The sequence below is a fragment of the Epinephelus moara genome, chromosome 17 (assembly GCF_006386435.1).
Source record: "Epinephelus moara isolate mb chromosome 17, YSFRI_EMoa_1.0, whole genome shotgun sequence".
Lineage (NCBI taxonomy): Eukaryota > Metazoa > Chordata > Actinopteri > Perciformes > Serranidae > Epinephelus > Epinephelus moara.
This window is the reverse complement of record NC_065522.1, coordinates 25,093,112-25,116,470: the sequence shown is the minus strand read 5'-3', so window position 1 is coordinate 25,116,470 and position 23,359 is coordinate 25,093,112. Positions and strand designations below refer to the sequence as shown.

The window sequence follows — 23,359 nt, the reverse complement described above, 5'->3', positions numbered from 1 at the left end:
TCAAAAAATTGTTATGCACTGATTTTTGCATTTCCCGCATCAATCTGTGGTGGAAATGTCTATTTTCACCAAAATAGGGGGGGTGGGGGGTGCAGGACGCACATGTGAAAACATGACAGGAGGAGAGGGCTTTTATTTTGGTAAAATTAAAGACATTTTTACCATAGTTTGATACAGAAAATGCACAAATTGGTGCATAAAAATTTACTAGACCATAGGTAATTAAGTATTTGATGCTGACAGGACAGAGGACACCCCCCAAAAAAGACATGAAAGTAGCAGAGGGCTTTTATTTTGGTGAAACTAGTGACATTTCCACCATAACTATAATACATGAAAGTAAGTGTTTGATGCTTAACATTTTCTGACAGGACACAGAGGACACGTCCCCCTAAAGATTCAGGACATGCCCCCTCCAAAAAAAAAAAATACATGAAAGTATCAGAGGGCTCTTTTTATGGTAATAATAAACACAAATCCACCATAAATTGATTCAGAAAAGCCAAAAATTGGTGCATAAAATTCACTAGAGTGCAAGAAATCAAGTATATGACACAAAATTTTCTGACAGGACACAGGGGACACATCCCCCTGAATATTTATAACATATCCCGCCCAAATAAAAGCATTAAAGTAGCAGAAGGCTTTTATTTTGGTGAATCTAGTGACATTTCCACCATAAATCAGTGCATAAAAACTAACTATAATACATGAAAGTAAGTGTTTGATGCTTAATATTTTATGACAGGACACAGGGGACACTTCCCCCTAAAGATTCAGAACATGTCCTCCCCAAATAAAAACACGAAAGCAGCAGAGGTCTTTTATTTTGGTGAATATAAAGACATTTCCACCGTAAATTGGTGCATAAAAACTCACTAAAATGCAGGAAAGTAAATGTTTGATGCTCAAAATTTTCTAACAGGACACAGGGGACACTTCCCCCTGAATATTTACAACATATCCCGCCCAAATAATTCATGACAGTAGCAGAGGGCTTTTATTTTGGCAAATATAAAGACATTTCAACCATGAATCTGTGCATAAAAATTCACTACAATGCATGAAATGAAGTGTTTTGCGACAGAACTTTCTGGCCAAAGATCCCCAAACTCCCCATTTTTGTATGTGCAGACTCCGTCCCCCTCAATATTTGGAACATGTGCATTTGTCCCCTCCAAATGAACACATGAAAGTAGCAAGAGGGCTTTTATTTTGGTAACACAAAAAGACAAATCCACCATAAATTGATGCAGAAAAGACAAAAAATGGTGCATAAAATTCACTAAATTAAGGATATTAGGTTTTTGATACTCGAACATGTCCACCCAATAAAAGCATGAAAGTAGCAGAGGGCTTTTATTTTGGTAAATATAAAGACATTTCCACCATAAATGGCAAAAATTGGTGCATAAAAACTCTCTTAAATGAAGGAAATTAGGTGTTTGATGCTCAAAAGTTTCCTGGCGGAGAGCCCCAAACCCTCCTTTCATATGTCTCCCCTCCAATATTAAAACAAAACCTACGCCCTTGAGTCTGACGCTGTTTTGTTTTTCCCCCTGTAACCATGACATGTGCCAGGTACCAGCCCATCCAGATGTGATCATCACCATTAGCGGGGTTTGTTTTTTCAGCACCGACAACTTTTCATTTCTCATCCATCTGTCAAGAATATTACCCGCCGAGTCATCCATCACACTCAATCCACTCCCTAATTCTCGCGTCTCTCGCTCCGCTTATCTCCATACTTTTTTTTTTTGGAGCCGAGGCGTAATACTAACAAGGTGGAGGGGAAAAAGACGAATGGCTTGTTGGGTCGTAAATCCACAGATAACGTGCGCGGCGTGTTTCACATTTTGCGTTCTACCTCGGAGGAACTTTCTCCACGCTGGCATGCCTGTGCACACACATGAATAAAGGTCCCTGTCATCCTTCCCTCGGCACTAATGAGTTCCATTTCAGTCGCACATTCCTTCACACGACCCTATCAACCTCAGCCGTGTTGAGTTGCAACGCCACCATCTCTCCTCCTCCGCTCCTCCGCTCCCTCTCTGTCTCTCCATACAGTGCAGCTGATCTCCGTCGAGCCCCGCAATCTAGTTAATATTTCATCAAGTGGGGAATTTCACATCTGTAGGTCACATTCTGGGCCTTGGCAATTAGAAACTCAAACAGCGACCTGGCTTGCTTCTTTAATTCTCCTTCTTCTTCTTCTCCTCACCCTTCTGCGCACCCTTCTTTTTTTTTTCAAAGGGAATTAACAAGTTGAAATTAATTTGAGCCCTAGCTGAAGTCCGTATAGCGCAATCGCCATGAGTGGATGAGAGCAGGCGGCGGGAGGGAGCGGAGGAGGGGAGGTGGGGAGGTGGAGGGCTGAGGAGGGAGGGTGGTTGATGTGAGAGATAGAGAGGCAGAGATAGCAAAGAGACCACCCGAATCCACATGAATAAAATAGCATCCCCGGGTTTTTAAAGTGTTGCGCGGCTAAATGAGAAGCGACCGCAGCCGTTTGCAGGCGACAGATTCTCTTTGGTCTTGGACAAATCTCTGCGTTTAGCAAACCGGGGATGTGATATCGCCATGGTTGCCGGAGACACAATGAACTGGAAACGGTGGCTAATTACGGCGGCATTCACACACAAACTGTGATTTGGAGAGTTAAATATTTCATTGTGCATTTGCTTGTTTTAATAATGAATTTCTTTTTTTTTGTTTCTCCATGTTTGGGTGTGATTACATGTGCGCTCGCTAAAGGACATCTGTGCAGACGCATTAAGTGTCGTGTGGGTCTTAAGTGCACGCCGGAGTCTGTGGGTTTACCCTAGATACAGTATCCGAACTGGATTAACAATGCCTCATTCACTGCAAGATCTTTGATTAACCCCGCCTTTACCTCGCAGCATTACGAGGCTTAACAATACATGCCTGGTCTTAGCATGTTCATGATAACGCTGGAACAAGATGATGAAATGTAGAAGGGGGGAATTGTTGTGCTCCTCACACAGGACGTGATAAGAGACGTGATCAATGAGCCATTTGCTGTTATTTCAACCAGGAAGTCGCCACAGCGGCTCTGGGATGGATTTAAAAAGATCACTGGGCCTTTATCTGCTTAAGATGCTGAGGCGAGTTTACATAAACACACACACACACGGGCTCATCGTGCTTTTATGGAGCACTAAACCATAAACAATGCTCTCATTTAAGGTCTGTTTAATGCTTCTGACGGGCGCTGACGTGGGTCAGGAGTGCGTCCATGCTGCCGACGTGGGACCGGTGATTATTAGCAGTGACCACTCAGAGCTCTGACCTGCAGTGCACTCTCATGCGCGACCTCTTGACCTTCCTGTTCGCCGGCTTGCTTAGAGCTAATACGTATTGATCTGTTTGTTGGGGAAGGGAGTGTGTGTGTGTGAGGAAAAGAGATATGGACAGAATTAATGTTAAAATTCAACCAAATAAAAATCACTGGCAACTACAGGTCCCTGCTGGGCTCATTTAAGCAGGCAAACAAGAGAGGCAGCCCAGCAATCTGGCAAAATAAAAACCAACGCTCCCCGCCGCAGCCGGCCAAGCAAGGTCACCACGTAGAGAAATGGCGAAAATCCACTGAAATCTTCCGAACGCGCAAAACCCTCAACACGAGATGCAACTTTGATTCGGGCGCCGTGTGATCCGAGGCGCCAGCAGACACACCCATCCCACACGCAGCCCAGATCTGTCCATCAGCCATGTGTTTAGCCAACCTGAAAAAAAGGAAGAAAAAAAAAAACTGCCCCAATCAACACAGAAGCCGAGGCTTGTCAGTCACACATTAGCAGCCAAGTCACCACAAGGCAGAGGAGGAGATGAGGCTGAATGCTTATTAGTGGCTGTGAAATCTTAGCCCCAAAGCTTCTCTCGCATTCACGCACGGGGCTTCACTCGGAGAGCGCCGTTGCTTTTCTTTAAGAGGATTTTTTTTGGTTGCACAAAATCACACAGGAGAGGACGAGGCACTGTTGTGCCCAAAAACCTGACGTTGTAAGCACATGGATATCTCCCACTAACTCACACTGTTACTGTAAGCACAAGAAAAGAAGCAGTTTAATATAGTATGTTCCCAGAGATTAGGAGGCTTCTCTTTATCCCACGCAAATTTACTCAGCGCACAGGAGGAATGCTGATTGGCTGCGCAGACTTTGGCCATCGACTGAGAACATTTGCTGTACATTTAAATTCACAGTTAGAGACAGTGAATGGAAATTGCACAAGTTCAACCCCCACAAGGTGGTAACACAATCTCAATTTTGATCCTTCGCTATCCTCAAAAATTGCTTGGACAGCTCGCAAACACCAGCAAAAGGATTCAGATCTTTAGAGGGAGCCCACACGCACACACACACACACACACACAAGCCCGAAAACATTCATACATTAATAAAAGCGTACGACCACGCACGCCCCCGTACACAAAAATACAACTCCGGCTCACATCTGCGCCGCTCGCGAGCCCGACGGACGTGGCGTTTAAATGGATGTGACATTAAAACAGGCAGCCCCGTTCGGATGGCGGCTGGTTCAGAATCACACTCCCTCAGTGTCTCTGCCACTCGCTCGCCGCATCAATGTTGAAATAACGACGTCTTAACATATTTGTCAAACAGATGCAGCTACTTTACACTTGCTGGAGGAAGATGCAATATGCGGGGCTTTATGTGGATGCTGTTTTCCACGACGATACGCGGCAGCTGTCACTCAGAGCTTGACCGGATTTCCAAACACACACTCCCACTCGCCGGTTCCACTCAATAGTTGTCGTGAGTCACAGCCACAAGCAATTAGTGCAAGAATAGAAGTGAGATACAAGTGAGTGAAGAGCATTAAATCATACATGAGATCAAACAGGTGGACACACACAGATCAGGTTGTTGCAAACTGAGCAGCAGCGGCATCAAGACCAAATAAACCAAAACCAAGTCACTGAGGGCTCAAGGCCGAGTCACTACCAAGACCAGACCAGTGCGAGTCCCACACTGCATACATTGTGCAACATACCAACCACACACTCCTTAATTTGATCTGAAAGCTCCACATCTCACTGAAAACACCCACTGAAAACATAAATATTCCTCTTTAACCACCTCTTTTTTATCGCCACAGGGTGAAGTCAGGTCATGTGGGTAATTTCAAGTGGTGATATAATGATGTCCTCAGTAAGTATATTATTACTGATGTATTTCAGTCTGTAATCTCTGGCAAACTGTCTTTGTGTTGTGTTTTTGTACATTACAATATTGTGTTGTGTTTATGCGGTGCTTGTATTTGGTTCTGGTACTTTGTTGTGTCATTAAAATGTACATGAAAATCAAATAAAAAATGTAATTTCGGATAGTTTGTGGTAGAATAGCAAGTAAAAAAAAACACCTAATATTCTGGCGTCGACCTTGAGTATTACTTTTGGAGCTTGTCATGTAGCGCTGCTTAATTTCTATTTAATTTCTTTTTCTCGTTACGATACAATATGATACGATATGATATATGTTACGATACGATACGATATGATATGATATATGTTACAATACGATATGATACATGTTACGATACGATATGATATATGTTATGGTACGACATGATATATGTTACGATACGATATGATACAATATGATACATGTTACGATACGATATGATATATGTTACAATACGACATGATACAATATGATACATGTTACGATACGATATGATGTATGTTATGATACAATACGATATGATATGATATATGTTACAATACGATATGATATGATATATGTTACAATACGATATGATACAATATGATACATGTTACGATACGATATGATATATGTTACAATACAACATGATACGATATGATACATGTTACGATATGATATGATATATGTTACAATACGATATGATACAATATGATACATGTTACGATATGATATGATATATGTTACAATACGACATGATACGATATGATACATGTTACGATACGATATGATGTATGTTATGTTACAATACGATATGATATGATATATGTTACAATACGATACGATACATGTTACGATGCGATACGATATGATATGATATGTTACAATACGATACAATATATATGTTACGATATGATACAATATGATACATGTTACAGTACGATACGATGCGGTATGATATGATATGATGTGTGTTACGATACGATACGATATGATACATGTTATGATACGATACGATGCGGTATGATATGATGTGTGTTACGATATGATACGATATGATACATGTTACGATACAATTCGATACGATTCAATTCAATCTTATTCATAAAGCCCAATATCACAAATCACAATTTGCGTCACAGGGCTTTACAGCATACGACATCCCTCTGTCCTTATGACCCTCACAGTCGATAAGGAAAAACTCCCCAAAAAACCCTTTAACAGAGACAAAAAAATGGTAGATGCCTCAGGAAGAGCAACTGAGGAGGGATCCCTCTTCTGCATGTGACGCCAATACAATACGATACGACTTCATTGTCACTTTACACTGAAATTCATTTGCCTCCTCACACAGCTCTGCTCAAGACGTTCACACACATATTCGACATACACTTACACACAGCACATACCCGTGAAAGCACACCTAGCAGTCATGACCATGGAACACATCACATAGTATCCTCAGATTCAGATCCTAATTTTCAGCACCCTGATTTTGGTTTGGCAACAAGGTAGACTGATGTATGAACGAATTATTCAGCTTGTTGTATTTAAGTGGAGGGATTCGGAAATGCCTGCTGGAGGGCAAACGTTGGTGTTCTCCGTTTGGAACATGCAATGGGTCAGCAGAAATGCTGATAGCAAGTCTGAGCATGCTCTTTTAGAGAGTTGCCTGAAGAAGAGTACAAACTGAAGACTCAAAAAACAGCACGCACATCTAAAAACGATAAGTACTGGGTGCTGGACAGAAGAACAAATACAAAAACAAAAGCAGGTCCGAACACCAGAAACTGCTCCTTTTGGAAATTTTAATCGTATCACCACATTTGATGATTCAGGCGCCAACCCTTGATCAGCTGGTTGCTTTTTAATGTACCCTGATTTTTAACAGATCTGTGGAAACTGCATTCTTCTACTCTGCGCCTTGGACATGGAATAACAAGATCTAAAAGTAGAAACACTTTAATCCATTGATGAATTTGAGGGCATCACATCAAAAAAGTGGTGATAGAGACGTGCTTTTTTTCCTTGAGAGGCCACTATGTTTGAATAGTTGTTGATTTTTGTATTATATGTTGTGTTTGTTGCATTTTAAATGTGTTCTGATTGGCTGCTACCTCGGCCAGGTCTCTCTTGTAAAGAGATTTTCAATCTCAATGGGACTTCCTGGTTAAATAAGGGTTAATTTAAAAAAACAAAAGAAAAGGCACCTTCTAGCTTAAAAACATGCTGGTTTCACTTCGGAAAAACATCAAATTTTGGCTTCACCCTGCTGTATATATGTGTGTATGTAAAGGTGTACCATAAGAAATGTCTTGATAAAATAATGAGAAGGCATTGCAGAGGTGAAATTTATGTATCAGAATTTCCCTTTGTCCTCTACGAGCAAACAAATACAAACACTAGAGAGCTAAAACCAACTTGACTATCTTCATTCAGGCAGTTTTTGAAACGTCCTCACAGACGTGGTCTTGACCAGTCTTGAAATAAAATCCTCTTTGTCTGTAATAGAGACAAGACGGTTGATTCCGAGACGAAACTCCGAACTCGACTACTATTACACTCCTGGGCAGCACAATTGAGATGGCAAGCTAAGGGGAGAAAACAAAACATATTTTTAGATTTGTCTCACAGTCTATGTGCTTTGGATCGGATTCCTCAAGAAGCGGAGAGGCGCGTACCCCCGCTAGCATGTTTCACCACTTCCTCCCCGTCTCTCGGCGTGTATCAACCCGAGGATTGACCATCAATCGCGCACCGTCCCCGTTCAATCTGCTCATTGTTTGATCTCAGCGAGGCAGAGCCAAAGAATAAACAACTCTATCACAGAAGGATTTTGCATACAAGAGAAAGGCAAAGAGATACAAAGCAAACAAATAAATGTGCCAGCCCGTATGAAGAATTCTGGGCTGCGTAATTAGGCAACATTCATAATACATGACCGGAGGGAGAGAGGGAAGGAAGGAAGGGAAGGGAAGGGAGGGGAAGCGAAGAGGGAGAGAAGAAAGGTAGAGGAGAGCATTTGAGTTTGCAGGCAGGAGTGGTAATGCTTGATCCGCCGTCATTGATCAGATGTGTGTACCGTGCGCGGCGAGTATTTCTGTTTGCTTCCATCATGCGGCTATCGGTGTGTCTTTGCACCTGTGTGTTTGTTTGTGTGCATGGTGTGATGGAGGCAGAGGGCCTGTGGCAGGTAGAAAATGGCCCGGGCCTTTTCATTTGACACCGCTGCGCCTTCAAACAAACTACCTAGGGCCCCTGCGCACACCCATAATCCATTCAAGGTAGCAAGCAATTTTCATTATTGACTGGTGAGAAACACAGGCAGAGAAAGAGAGACAGAAGAAGGAGGGAGGGGGGGAGTAAGCGAGACGAGATGGAAAACAAAAAGAGAATAGCATGGCTGAGCGGGGGAGAGATTGAAAGTAGTAAAGAAGGGAGAAGTGGAAGAGATAGCAGGGCGAGAAAGAGGAAAAAAAAAAAGGTTGAGTAAAGGAGAGAAAATAGATTACAAATAAAGAAGGGGCTCAAGAAAGGGGAAGGTGGGAGGAGAGCCGCAGAGACATGGATGTGATTGAGAGTGATGCGTCTGGAGGAGGGAGGGAGGGTGGAGGTGAGATGGAGAGTGGAGATGAAGGGGGATGCAATCATAGAAGGTGCTAATGTATGCGCAGACATATAGCGAGTGTTCATGTATACCTTTGCTGCAGGTGACGTGTATGCAAGTGTTACCTTTATATATGAACACACATTCTTTTTACTCATTCCCCGCCATTAATGACCAACACGTTCTCACTCCGACCTCGTCAAGTTGACGTTTGGTTTCCACGTCCACATACGACGTGAAAGGTACCTTGGGTGCGTTGGTTGTTGACGTTCTGGGACGCCGTGTCAAGTTCTGCCTGTTACATACATCGTCTTCTTTCAAGATACACTTCTGTTTTCACAGGAAACGTAACGACTATATACAGTCTCTTTCAAAATAAATGCACTACGTCAATACAACAATGCAAATTGACGACTTTTTTTCTTTCAACAACAAAAACACGTGGTTAGGTTTAGAAAAAAAGAACAGGGTTTGGCTTTAGAATCACCACTCTCTCGGGTCAAAGTCATGTTTTGTTAGACCTATCCACCACCAGTCGGACTTTCGCCACCTTCACTTTCGCCCTTGTCAGCCATGTATAATGCCAGCGTTAAAGGACACCTTTTTCATTGGTCACAAGCACCAAATTTCGATGACTTCGGAGTGAGACTGGGCTCTTATGACCTAACCCCTCCCCGCCATTGACGAGATATTCCGTCAATCCATGTTTTCACTGTTATAAGACAGGGGGCGCTGTTACACATCTTGTGAAATGGAACAGCACTGCCATGTCCAAAAACAAACGAAGGAGGAGATCCACTGGAAACCAGAAGAAGATGTTTACGGAAATGCAGCAGCTTGAAAACTGCACAAAAATGCCGCACAGAAAGGTTTACAGTTGCACAAGCTGTGGAGATGTTGATGGTCTCAGACTCTTACAATTCCCATTTTGATCAACATTCTGAATCCAATTTGGATGAAGAAGCAGACGAGTTTGGTGGGACGAAACGGGATCTCCATGACGGTGACAGTTTAACATGTAACACCCTAAGAAGCCATACCCTAAACCCAACAGGAAGTCTGCCATTTTGGGCTAAATGTGTAATTTTGGTGCATTTTTGGCCATTTCCAGGGGACGTACTTTAACGAACTCCTTCTACAGTTTTGATCCGATTGACTTCAAATGTGGTGTGTCACATCTAAAGACCTTAACGATGAAACGTTAAAAGCCTGAGTTTTCGTCAATCCGTGTGACCATGGCAAGGTGTCCAATGTCAATGTTTGTCTGCCCCAAACTCCACATGCTTCATGAAGCACCAGGCCTAAAGCCATCGACATGTAATTTAGGTGTCATGGCGATTGCCCCACCTTCTGGCAACAGGAAGTAGGTATTTTCAGACACTATGTTTTGGTTTACATTAAATTTTCATGGTAGGGTCCACAACTGATGTACAAAAACATCATGCATCATTAGTGCGTTCTCAAGCACCACATTGTGGAAACAGGAAGTGGTATAGATGTAAAATAGGTAATTCCAGCACCCACACTCTATACAGGATATACCACCTCGTTCAAGAATGCAGTGTCTGACTGGCAGGGAAAGTGTTAAAGCAGAGGTTTTCGGTGATCACCAGTAAAGTGTGAGAGAGGGAAGGAGTGACGGTATGCAAATCCAGACCTTGTAAAGAGGGCCAGGGTTGGGCGGCAGACATGGTCATGACCGTGAGCTGATGGATGGCGGAGGCAGAATGCCTACATGCACACTCGCTATCTTCTTTTTCCTCCAAAAAACTACAAATCATAAATACAGATTTAAAACTCAGGTGAAAGTCGACCGCCGCTTGTCTCTTTTTTTTCCCTCTTCCTCCTGCAGTTTTACAGTATCGTGCTTTAAAGTTCTGTCAAGAATATTGACGGGGCAATTTGGGACAGGCTCATTGAAATGCAGCTCGGCGAACCACCGAAGAAGAAGAAGAAGCCGAGAGAGGATAGATAGAGAAAGGGAGGGGGGGTGCTGAGAGTTGTTAATGCTTGAACGAAATCCCTCTGCGCGTTATATAAAATCACACAGATTTGTACTGTTTAACCCCCCTCCAACCACCGGTACAACCTTTTCAAAGTAGGTTACCCCTCCAGAACACATCGCAAAATATGTTTTATGATGGGGGTTTATTCACCGCGGGCCCGGTGGCCCGAAACAGCAGTCGACAGGGAGCATCCTCTGCTTTTATACATGGAGGGAAGTTGCGACGAAAAAGGGAGAATGGAGTAGAAAATGAGAGAAATGATTGATATTCCGTCCCCGTCTTGTTCCAGTCAAGTGACAAAATTCCTCTCACTGTTTTTCTATCTCTGTCTCTGTCTCTCTAACAACCTGAGCCAGCAGCCAGGAAATGAGCCTATTTTGTTTTGTTGGAAGTTTTTTATTTCTTTCTTTTTTATATTCTAAATAAAAAATGACAGTTGATTTGTCACCCTCTCTGCGGTATTTCCAGTGTGTGTGCTTGTGTGTGGCTCCTGCAGCTAAAGGTGCAACCTGTGAGAGCGCCGATGCCTCTGACTGAGGGATCATAGACGAAGGGGAGGTAGCGGGAGCACGTGCCCCATACCTCGAGAAGGTTAACATCACTCCCCTGTGGTGCATTGCTGTAGCATCCATCAAACCTCAACAAATACGTAATAACGGCGGCGATCACGACCAAATTTCTCCCTCGTTTCGCATTCACGGCGGCACTTCCTGCCTCCCCTTATGCTAACATCCCAGTTCTCTTTCGCCCTTATCTCCTCCTCCTCATCCTTTCAGCCTCCATCCTTTCTCTACAGTCACATCATCCCTCTCTTTCCCTCTGACACACACACATTACACTCACAGGGAGTGTGTCTAAGATTATGAGTCTCTCTCTTTTCTTATTTTTTTTTCTTCCTTTACGACCGGGGCCAGGGCCAGAAGTTGCCTCTGTCAGCACAATAAGGCCCTATAATGGATGGTAATCATTCAGCGAGCGTGGCAGCTACGGCTAGCCTAAAAAAAAAAAATAAAAAAAAAGAAATAAAGTGAGTGAGTGAGAGAAGGGAGAGATGGAGGGAGGGAGGGAGAGTAGCCTGGCTCCTCCGCTGCTAATCTCAGCTAATGGCTTCTGCAGAGCGGCTCCTCCGCTGCTAATCTCAGCTAATGGCTTCTGCAGAGCCAGGAGAGAGCTATACACACTAATAATGCAGCGGGGGAAGAAACGGAGGGATTGGGCGTGTGGGGTGGAGAGGTTGGTGCTGCTGAGGGTGGGGGTCAACTGAGTATTCAGACTGTGTGTGTGTGTGTGTGTGTAGGGGCGGGGGGGCATTGGGTGTAAAGAGAGACAGAGATGCAGGAGGGCGGGGGGGGGGGATAACGGAGGAGGGAAAAGGAAAGCAAAGTCAGCTTAAGCGCCGGGTTTAATAGCATCATTATTATGGGGAGGCACCCACTATGGGATTTACAGCCAAAGACACACACACACACACACACACACTCATACACACACAGGTCACTTGTTCACCCAATGCTACGTTGTGTTCAGGTATTTTCTCACAAACGTCACACTGAATGAGTTAACAATAGAGATTGTGTGATGTTTTGGAAAACAACTGTACTGTTTGTCAGGTAAATAACGCTACAGCAAGCAGCTGGCTAGCTTAGCTTAGCATAAAGAATGGGGAAACAGAGGTTTATTATTGGCTAAGTTAGCCTGGAAGTTAGCCACTCCTAGCTACAAAATAGTCAGATACATAACCCTGTGTTGTTTTTACATGTTAAGTTATGTACAGGTTAAACAAACAAGATATAACATAATTAGTTAGCATCATATTCTAGTAGCTGGCTTTTGTTAGCTTCAGACAAAGCTTGGCTAGCTGTTTCTCCCAGACTCCAGCTTTCAGGCTAGGCTAAATGGCGTTGGCCTGTTGGGAAATACCTTTATTTCTACTACTTGCCAAGTAACAGCTAACAGCTAGCAGCTGGCCCACTTAGTTTAGCATTAAGAGTGGGGAAACAGAGCTGAATAGCTAAGTTAGCCTGGAAGTTAGTTACTGCTTCCTGCCAAAAAATAGTCAGATATATAACTCCTTGTTGTTTTTACACTTTGAGTTGTGTACAGGTTAAACGAACAAGATGGTATGTGTTAATAAGTAATAAGTGTTAGCTTCAGACAGAGCTAGGCTAGCTTCTCCCCCCTACCCCTAGTCTTTAGGCTAAGCTAAGCTAACTTGCTGTAGCCTAATATTTTGGGCTTCAATTTCTGTATTGTGCTGAGTTAGATAAGAACATAGATACAACTGTTGTGTCTTTAAGGTAAATAAAGCTAAAGCCAGTAGCTAGTTAGCTTAGCTTAGCCTATGGCCACAAAGTAGTGAGATACATAACCCCTAGTTGTTTTTACACTTTGAGATTTGTCCAGGTTCGACAAACAAACTATAAAATGCTGATTACAGAGCTTTAGGTTATGCTAGCTGTCTTTTTGCTAGCTTTGGACAGAGCTAGGCTAGCAGTTTTCTCCTGCTTCCAGTCATCAGGCTAAGCCAAGCTAACTGGCTGTAGCCTAATATTCAATTGAGCAACATAAGTGTTGTAGGCTGTTGATTTACTCACCTAACTTAATATATATAACAATATTATTTAACTTTATAAAGGCTAGTGAAAATGCGAATTAATTAGCTTAGCAATTGCCTTTGCTTCTCTCATAGTTTCAGATGAAATTACTTGTACTGTTTGGGAGATTTTAGGATTCACAGTGGACTGGATGTAGCTCCATAAATGCTTTAAACCTGTACAGGCTGTGACCTTTTGTACCAATCAAACATAACATCTGACATTTTGTACTTCCCAAACTAAAACCCCATGGCAAGAAAAGAAAGTCAATGAAAATAAAAAATTAAAAAAAAGATTTAGAATCAAATATTTTAAATATAGCACTGTAAACAATCAGGATTTGACAATGCAGTACATTGGCTAGTGTTGCAATGAGCACCATGCTTTGAGGGATTGGACGTTTGTCTAAAGGGATTAGCTCAGGGGATAAGCAGAATGTTTCCCATATCTCTTTAGCCTAACTGAGCAGAGAGACAGCAAAATAGTACTTGTTTGTGCCTGGCTTATTTTCCATTTCCAAATATATATTTATCCTTTTATCCGGTTTTCATCATCTGCAAGGTTATGCAAGCATGAGCAGAGACGGGGGTACGAGGTCGAACGTATGAAAGGCTGGAAAATTACTGTTGTCCAGAGCTCATGCACATGCACAAGAACTGAAGGCTGGGGATTGGAGGAGAGACCAGCGGGCGTTTTTCCCTCATTACAACGCCAACAGACACAGATGGCCGTGGCCAGAGCAGGGGATCAAATCCGTTGGACAGCACCCAATGGGTGAGCCATGAGCCTTCCCATGGTCACAGACGGCAGTAATTGGGAGAAAGAAGCTTGAGAGAATTAGTAGGTGTAGGGAGTTCAGGGTGTGTTGCGACAAATGATGAAAAAGTATAAAAGAGTTGAATTAAATTTAGTATGAGAGATAGCTGTCTGCGTTGTCAATGTCGCCTCAAATCACAGACGAGCACTGGGTTTCACTTAGCACTGACGGAACATTTATCCATATTACCTTGGTGAGGTATCTCAAATGATGCTCGCAGAGGGATTCACAATAGATGATGCGGTGAGGATTTTATACAATTTGCTTTGCTAGACTGGCCTCAGTAAAAGAAAAAAAAAAAAACTGCCTCCGAGTCTTTCAGCAAAAAATAGGTCATATTTTCGCATCCAGCACAGGGACAAAACAGACGTCTTCTGTACTGTGTCAACAAAAAGCCTCGCAGAAGAACAGAGAAGAATGAGGAGAAAAAATACTTTGTGTGCGTGAGGGAGAGATGGAGGGGTGACTTTAAAAAGTGATACAGAAAAGAAGAAAGTAGGTGAAAAGAATGAGATAGAAGACATGGAGAGACAATGAAGAGGGGGATATGGAAATGGAGGCACACAAAGGCGCTTACAGAGTGATGTGCGCCTTGTGAATGTGTGGTCACACTGAAATATCTCAGCAACTATTTAATGGATTGCCATGAAACTTTCGTGAACCCTGATGACTTTGGTGATCCCTGATTTTTCCTGTCGTGCTACTATGATGCTGCCATTTTCAATTTTGAGTGAAATATCTTGCAGACTGTTAGATGACTTGCTGTAAAATTTGCTTCAGATATTCAAGGTCCCTAGGGAAGAAATACTAATGAGTGTGGTGATCCCCTGACCTTTCATCTAGCGCCACCATAGGGTCAAAATTTCAATTTGTTTTTGGTTTATGACAAAGTACCTACAAAGCTAATGACATTAGCCCATCAGCCAGCAGTACTTTATCTTTATAATAATAATTATCTTTATTTATAAGGTGCTTTTCAAAACAAAGTTACAAAGTGCTTCACATGGTTGATCCCAGATTTAAAACAATGCCGAATTTGAGCAAATAAATACAGCAAATTTAAGAAAATACAAAGAACAAAAAATAAAATACTGATGAAATACTGTCACTGAAGTAGATAAGCAAATTTGGCAACTAATTGCCCTATTGATTGCCCTGAGGTACAGCAAATCAAGCAATTAGAGTAATATAAAATAAAAGAATACAAAACTGCTGATAACACAAGATAAAAACAATAATATTATCAACTTTTATACAGACAAGATAAGCGGTGGGCCTTTAGGTCCAATTTGCAAGCGTTAACATTAGAGAGGTCAACGGTTAATCATTGATCTGTTAACCTGCAAGAATATTTTTGACCAGCATGTCATTCTTTCATTTTTGCTACTCTTTAATTTACTGCACTGCGCACCACCCGGGTCTAGTGGAAACAAGCTAGTGGCGCCGATCAATTGACGATTACTGCTAGTAACACCAAACAAACTCAGCAGTGTTGAAAATTTTGCACAACTGCACCCGTGAAAACGGAAAGGACAAAAACAAAACAAGAAATTCCAAAACAATCACCACGAAAAATGTTGGTAGGGACGTCAACAGTATTTATGGTTGGTTACACATGTCGGTCTAAATGCTAATTTTTCTATTCTTCAGTTTACTGCACTGCACATCAACCAGCTCTGGTGGGAGCTAAGGTTCGCTAGCTGCGCCGCTCATTCTGCGATTATCGTTAATACCATCGTCCAGACCCCACAACATTGCTGTGGATACTTTATGTCCACCCTCCAGTCTCCCCCCAAGTCACCCCAATGAGTAAGAGGCTATATTTTTAGCCGTGAACCCCCTTTAGCATTGTTAACTACTATTAGCTGTGTTAGCACTGTTAGCAGTGTCAGTATGGCTAGTGGTGCTAACGTAGTTAACAATGCTAATGGGGTTTTGTGGCTGAAAATGAACTTCTTACTCACTTACAGGGCTACCAGTGGTAATCACAAATGAAATGCGACACTAGCTCGCTCCCACCTGACCCCGGTAGTACACAGTGCAGAGCAGCCAAGGCTAATGTTAGCTAACTAGAGAAGGGTGTTCAGTGTGTACACAATGTTTCTTGCCGTCTCTGTTAGCCCAGCCAACAAAATATGAAACGCAAGACATGTACATCACAAATATTTAAGTTTCATCACCTCTGAATTAACAGCACTTTAAAATGCGATGCTAAAGCTAAGTGAGTCAATGGAGCGCCAGACTTATAGTAAAGTCCGCTTGTATTTTATGTTTTGCGATCTTTTTCTTTAAAATCAATCGGTTGGTTAATGGTTAATGGGTGTCAGGCTATCGAAAGAATATTAAACTGAAACTGACATCTCTCGTTAGCATGCTAATAAGCTTAATTAAAAGGATAAACATACCTGCTACACATCAGCATGTTAGTGTTGGCACTGTGAGCATGCTGATGTTAGCATTTGGCTCAAAGCATTGCTGTGCCAGCCTCCCAGACCTTGTTTATGTTGCAGTGCTAATCGATTGCATCCAGTGTGTCTTGCATACATTTTCGCAAAGGGCAGCGGGGGGGGGGGACCCCTATATAAACAAAACTGATGGAATATGCCAGGAAATTTGCCCCAAAGGCATCTCCTTTTCTCTCTTCTTTCATCTGTCTTTTTCTACTTCTTTCTGTCTCTTTACCTCCATTTCTCTCCTCTCCTCTGTCACCCTCCTTCTTCTCCATTTCATCCCTACTTTGTACATCTCTCCGCCTGCCACTCTTTCTCTCTTCCTCCCACTCGAGTCGTTTTTGCGACTGTGTGAAGACTGATGTATGAGATGGAAAAAGAACATTAATCAACAAAGAGTTGCCTCGTCATTTCGCTTGAAGTGTGTGTGACTGCGCGCATAAACAAAGCTAATACTATCAGAGGCATTCGACATCTGTGTCTGAGTGTGTGTGTGTGTGTGTGTTGGTGTGTCTGGGTATAAACACACCTCCTTGAACCTGCTTCCACCTGCCGTGACTGACTGGAGGCAGTGTGTTGAATGCTCTCTTCTTCTTTCTTGTTGTTGACATTCAAACAGTGTAGTAGGTTTTGTTGCTAGTGAAGTGCCAGAGGTGGAATCCATCTGGCATTATAAAGAAATGTGTTGACAAAAGAGTGCATTTTTGAAATACAAGTATAGTCAAGAGCGTGTGTGAGCATTCACGTGTATGTGTGTCGGACTAATACCCACAAAGGAGCCATGAATCATGTTTACACCCTTGGCGTGAGACCTTCCATCCATCATCGCTGCGTGTTTGTGCGCGCGCACAGGTTGCCGCTCTCCTAATTTGACCAGAGAATGAGCGAATGTTATCATTTTCCTGCCCTTGACCTGTTCCCGCACCAGTAGACAGAAACACCAGATTGAGAAAAGATTGAATGAGGACGGGAGAGAAAACTAAATAAAAAGGAGAAACAGGGAGGGCGAGAAGGATGCTGCTTCAGGAATCAAAAGTACAAGACAACTACAGGCGAGGAATATTATAAATAGTTTTGTTTTATTGTCTACCGAGGCTTTTTCTATCCACGATGGAAAATCTCATTTTCAATAACACAGCGGGTTGCAAATATTAGATCTTCTCCAAACCCAGGATGTCGCCATACTCATCACAAAGTGTCATCAAAAAGAGTTATCCTCAGCGGATGGATTAGCTTCACTCTTCCTCACGCAGACTTTGACCTTTGGGTTGTAACTTGCAGATGGTTATCAGCAGACAAGCAGAAATAAAATGACAACCGAGGGTGGATTTGATCCCTCAGCTAAAACTTTGGGTCTGTCAAAGAAGTTTGAACCCCGAAAAGTTTGTTAAAATGTGTCTGTGTCAAGTTTTTTCATCCCTTTCCCCGTCAGTTTTTGACATTATCAGGTGTTCTAATAGGATTCTGGCTGATGCACACAGATGTGCGCGTGCGCGGCGGCACTGCGTTTGATCTGGCTCGCGCCGAGGTGACATCCCGCTGCCAGTAACGAGGCCCGCTCTCAAGCAAGGAGAACCTGAGGTCAAAGAGGCAACTACAATTCCACAGGCTTTCATTTAGCGCTCAGCTCAACCACCCCACCTGTCTTTGAGCCGAGATTAAAGACCTTCAAAAATAGACAGATAGAAAGAAAAAAAGAGGGGTGAAAGAGAAAGAGGAAGGGGGGAGAAAAAAAAAAAGTTCAATGACAACAAAAACACCCTCAGCTGTCAAAACTCAATGTCATTGGATCTCAAAAGGGAATTGGTAATTGGCCGGGAGAGCAGGGGAGAAGGGAGACAAGAAGGGACCAGGACGAAGGTTCTTCAGCTGTGTAACGCTGTTGAGGTATGCTGCACGCGTCCTCTGTAGCCCCAGGCAGAGAGAGGCCAGCTCGGCTGCTTCTCAACAGCATAGTTCTAAAACGGTATTGATGTCAAAAGGGGAATAAAACTCAACGGCACTTCCTATTGTTGTTGGATGTATAAAAGACAAAGTGGTAGCCCCCCCACCGCGACGAGGGAAAAAGATGTTGGCGTGAGTCATAAAGAATCACCGCTAGGTGCTCAATGGTTAACCAAATCACTTGCTGGGAACAGGGGTAGGGTGTCTTATGAATAGAGACAGAAATATTCCAACATTATTCTGTGGGCAAAATGTGCCAGGAAAGAGGCACTTACTCTTTGCAACACAATGGCACCTTTTTTACATTCGCAAGGACACCTGTTTGGGGGGAATCCGTCTAAACCTCAGCAGGAGGCTCTTGTGCAAGACAAGAATTTTGCCTATAAGGGACCGCACCAGTACCCTTTAAAAAAATCTGCGTCATCACCCCCTGAAGTAACAATGGCAGGGTGATGGCCTCTATTTATCCCTGTTCATTCAACCTGTTCTTTAATTCCCATGTTGCGTGTTGTGGGGAGTATAGAAATGCTTTGAGTTAAGAGTTCAAGGGAGGCCAAGGCAGAGCAGATCAAAGGGCAGACTGAGGGCAAGCGTCACTTCAAAGGGGCAGCCCGGTTCTATGGAAGCAAGTCGGACAATGGCTTAGCAAAGGGGACACTTAACTAGACTTGCAGCACACTCCAGGAAGATAACGGAAGCTTTGACTAAAAAGCTGAAGTGCATTTCACTTGAAAACATTTTGACCAGAATCCAAATCAATCCGGAGTTATGTAGCAACACTAGCAAAAAACACATTTCAATTAAAACAAGGACGCAGTTCTTCACACACAAAAAACTAACTAGACTCCAAGAGCTTCGCATTTGGTGATCATCGGCACGCTTTGACATTCCAGTCCAAACAAAGCACAGCGACAAGGCCCTGATTAACTATTAAAATCTACATGTAAAATAGAGTGTTGACATAAAAGCCTGTTGTCGTGGAGCCAAGGCCTAAGCTCTCACTCAACCAAAACAAAGCAGCTTGTCAAATAAAACATGTCATGATGAATATTTTAGCATTAAATGCAGGCAGGTTGAAAGCCACATTGCTCCAGTGTCTTCGCTCTCCCTACGCCAGATTGTTTGGGTTAAGCCAGTCGCTCCTCTGACCCCCCACCTAATACTTCACTGCGAGATTTACTTTCTTTGGCCATTTGGATATATTACTAAATCCTACAAGGTTTATCCAGATGGTTACCATCCAGTTTGTGACAGTCCAAAAATGCAATAAAAGGCAAAGAAAGGATTCACCCAGATATCTTTGCAGCGCTCTGCCTTTAATATTTCAAGGTTGTGAGCATAATACTTGCATGCTCTGGGACAGAGAAATTCACTTCAAAGGAAGGGTGTGTTTAACCTAGAAAATATAGCAATTCAGTAAAATGGATGGTTTCAAAGTGTGTGTATCTGATACCGTGTGCACAGCCTAGGGTTTGGCTATGAACCCAGATTCAACTCCTAATCGTGTGAGGAGGCAAGGTGAGCACATGACGGCAAAGCCATCAAAGAGGGTTGATTTGTCGCCCTATGTAGGAAACACACTTAGAAATAAGGGTCCTTCTTGAAGGGCAGAGGTTCTACCCAGAACTATCTGCTCCTGAAGAACCCCTTTTCCAAGAAAATGTTCTTCACGGGTTCTTTGTAAGACTAAGGGGTTTCATTAAGAACCCTTTTAATCCAAAGAACCCTATTTGGAAGAAAGAGTTCTTCAAGGATTGTTGAAAGCAAGATCCTCACCCTCAGATATTCAAATGTTTACCCATATTTCAAGGGTGTTCCGCCATAGTTGATAGCTTTACCATTACTTGCCATGCCATACAATACCACATGGTTTTAGTGACCAACCTTACTGTACCTTGAAAATAGTTAAGGTTGTAGTAGCAGTGATTTCACATAATCTCCACGCCTAAAAATGTGATTGTGAACCATGAGGGTTGTGGGTTACGCTGGACTACATCAGCCCTTTAGGAGCTTCCTGAGGCCCAAGGCTGCTGGACATGGTTCCTTTGGCCCCATGCTACCCTTTAAAACTAAAATCATGGTTAGAGGTAGAGAGATCTCAGCGTATTATGGTCAGTTTCTATTTCTAGGGCCCCCTTTGGGTGGTTTTCAGATGAGACCCTTGAATATGGTAGGTTCTTGTAGCACCCTTAAGACAGTGGTTTTCAAACTTTTTGTGCCCAAGGCTCACCAAAGGGCAAGCCGAAATCTCAAGGCACAGTTGTATACATACCTGTGCACAATAGCTTCCATAATGTTATTCCATAACTGATGTCGTCATGGTTGGTACCAATTCTGAACCAATTTATTTTTGGTTGAAATGCTCTGAGCAGTTCAAAGTAAGGTGCAAGAACTGGAATAGAACCTGTTCTGTGCTGTTGGGAAAGGGATAATGGGGGTTCTGGGTGGAGCCTTTCACAGATGGTTGTAGGTTTAACCTTTTATGTTGGATTCTGGGTAGAACCTAGAAACGGCTTCAGGAGGAACCTATATAAAAAGTTCTAGAGGGAATCAAACCAATGGGGACAAGCTGAAGAACCATATATGGATCTAGTTAGCACCTTTATTCCCAAGAGTTTATAGCAGCATTTTTGCCTATGTGAATGTTCATATGTGTGTGTGTGTGTGTGTGTGTGTGTCAATATAAAGACACCAACAGATAAGCTCCGCCGCCGCTTTTCAGCGAAGATGTTAAAATGATGCGGTCTGTGTGTGTTCCCTTTCTCTCAGGCCCTGCATCCACTGCCTCATCTTTTGTGCCTTTGACACGCTTGTACGTTCTGGGTTCTTTTTTTCCACGGTGCTGTGTCATGATCAATTTACCGCTCGGCACATGACGGCCCCTAGCGCCTCAGAGGATTTTCAGGACTTTGTGTGCAATCCTAGCCTGCCTCGCTTTCTCTCCCACATACAAAACGGGCATTTGTATTCTTATCCCGCTTTGGCCGCTGAGCGAGATTGTGTCCCAGCTTCTGCCTCTCTGATTCCAGGTTATTGTTTGGAAGAGAAATCGCACCAAATCTCGCCGAGCAGACACCGACCGGCGGCTCCTATTTTGAGGCAAATCTCGCTCATTTTCGCTATTTTTTTTCCCCACTCTGTTTCAAACTGTGTGAGGTCGGGGGTCAATCTGGTAATCTAACAGAGCTCTGGCTGTATGTGTGTACCTTGTTGTGTGTCTATGTGTGTGTGTGTGTGTGTGTGTACAGGGAGAAGAAGAAAGAGAAAGCACTGGAGCATTTTGAAAACATCAGGCTCAATCAGTGCTCATTTGTTCAGGGACCCTGAGAAACTGAGCTCATTGCCTCACATAGTGACAGAGTGGGAAGGAACCACTGATAAGTGTTGTTCTATGCAGCTACAGTATGTTTGTGCACCTGCCTGCTTTTTAATGTGCTTCTGCCAGCGCCGAACACAAATACGGCTTGGCACGCGTTGAAACATAAAGCGACAATGTTCCAGACTTCAATTCTGCTCATCACTCAAGCTCAAACAGCAGCCAAAAAAAAATGGTCTTGAGCTCTCTGACAAACGCAGAAAACATGTTATTTTGCTTTTTACTCCGAGAAATGAGTAAAATGCAAAATAACTGGGTTAATAATCCGCCGAAGCAAGAACATGCCGTCGAGGACATTTGCAATTCAACGACTGTCATCAGCGGTAATGCATGCTACGCCAATCCAGCCAAATATTATATTATCATTCTGCTTTCGTATGCAGGTTGGTGCTGCTGCCACTGGCAAGGCTATGGATGCCTGTGTGTGTAGGTGGGCCCACATTATTAAGCTGGCCGGGACTGAATGTATTCACGCAACCTGCATCGTGTATTGCGTTGCTCATTCACTTGCTCCCCTTCTATCTCTCGCCTTTCCTTCCTCCGTCACACCATCGTCCCTTTTCTCTCCGCTCCTTTCTTTCTTCTTCTCTGATCCTGCAGCCACCTGGCAAGTGTCCCACGGTGGAGACTTTTACAGCCGAACCTCCTTTACTCCTTCCTTCTAATTGAATAATGCACTGTAGTATAAAATCCCCCTCATTAAAGGGGCCTTCTATGGATTAAAATGCTGAGGCGAACACATTTTCCGCATGCAGAGGTAAGTTAATGTATTCGGTTACCTCCAGTAATGAAGTGAAAGTGAGAGTTGACCGATGGGCTCCGATTTTATGTATTTGCTCGAGACGAGTGCTGATTGCACACTTTGACCTAATGGTACCTGGTTTAAGGGCTGTGCTGAATGATGCAGGTTCATGTGTACCTGCATACGTTCGTCAATCATGAGCATGATTACTTTCTAAACACCTGCTCATCCCATGACCTGTCAAATATACCTCCAAGCTGAATCTATATGAATGTTTAAAGAAATATTAATCCGATCGATAAATCGTGCTCATAGCATCCTTACTGCAGCCAATCCAGAGCATCCCAAGGTGATGTCCGCCAGCCTCAGTAGCACTGTAAAGACTCAACATCAGTTGTACAGTACATCTACAGCACAGTATCTGTTAGTTTGACCACTGTATAGTAAAAATGTTCCATTAATAATTAAAGGTCGACATGTTTTAATCCCCCAATTTGTCCAGATATTACAGAACATGTCCAAGCAGAAATTAATGCATATTTCTGTTTATTTATTTTGTTTATTTACTTGCTCACTTGTTTTTGATCTCCATTCGGCTGGGGGTGCAGGATCTAGG

The 23,359-nt window shown here is 43.0% G+C and overlaps 1 protein-coding gene across 6 annotated transcripts in view; it reads right to left on the bottom strand.

Moving 5' to 3' along the window:
- pcdh7b (protocadherin 7b) overlaps positions 1-23,359 on the bottom strand; it is a 178,471-nt gene that overhangs the window by 117,689 nt on the left and 37,423 nt on the right. The gene's annotated exons all lie outside the window — the stretch shown is intronic.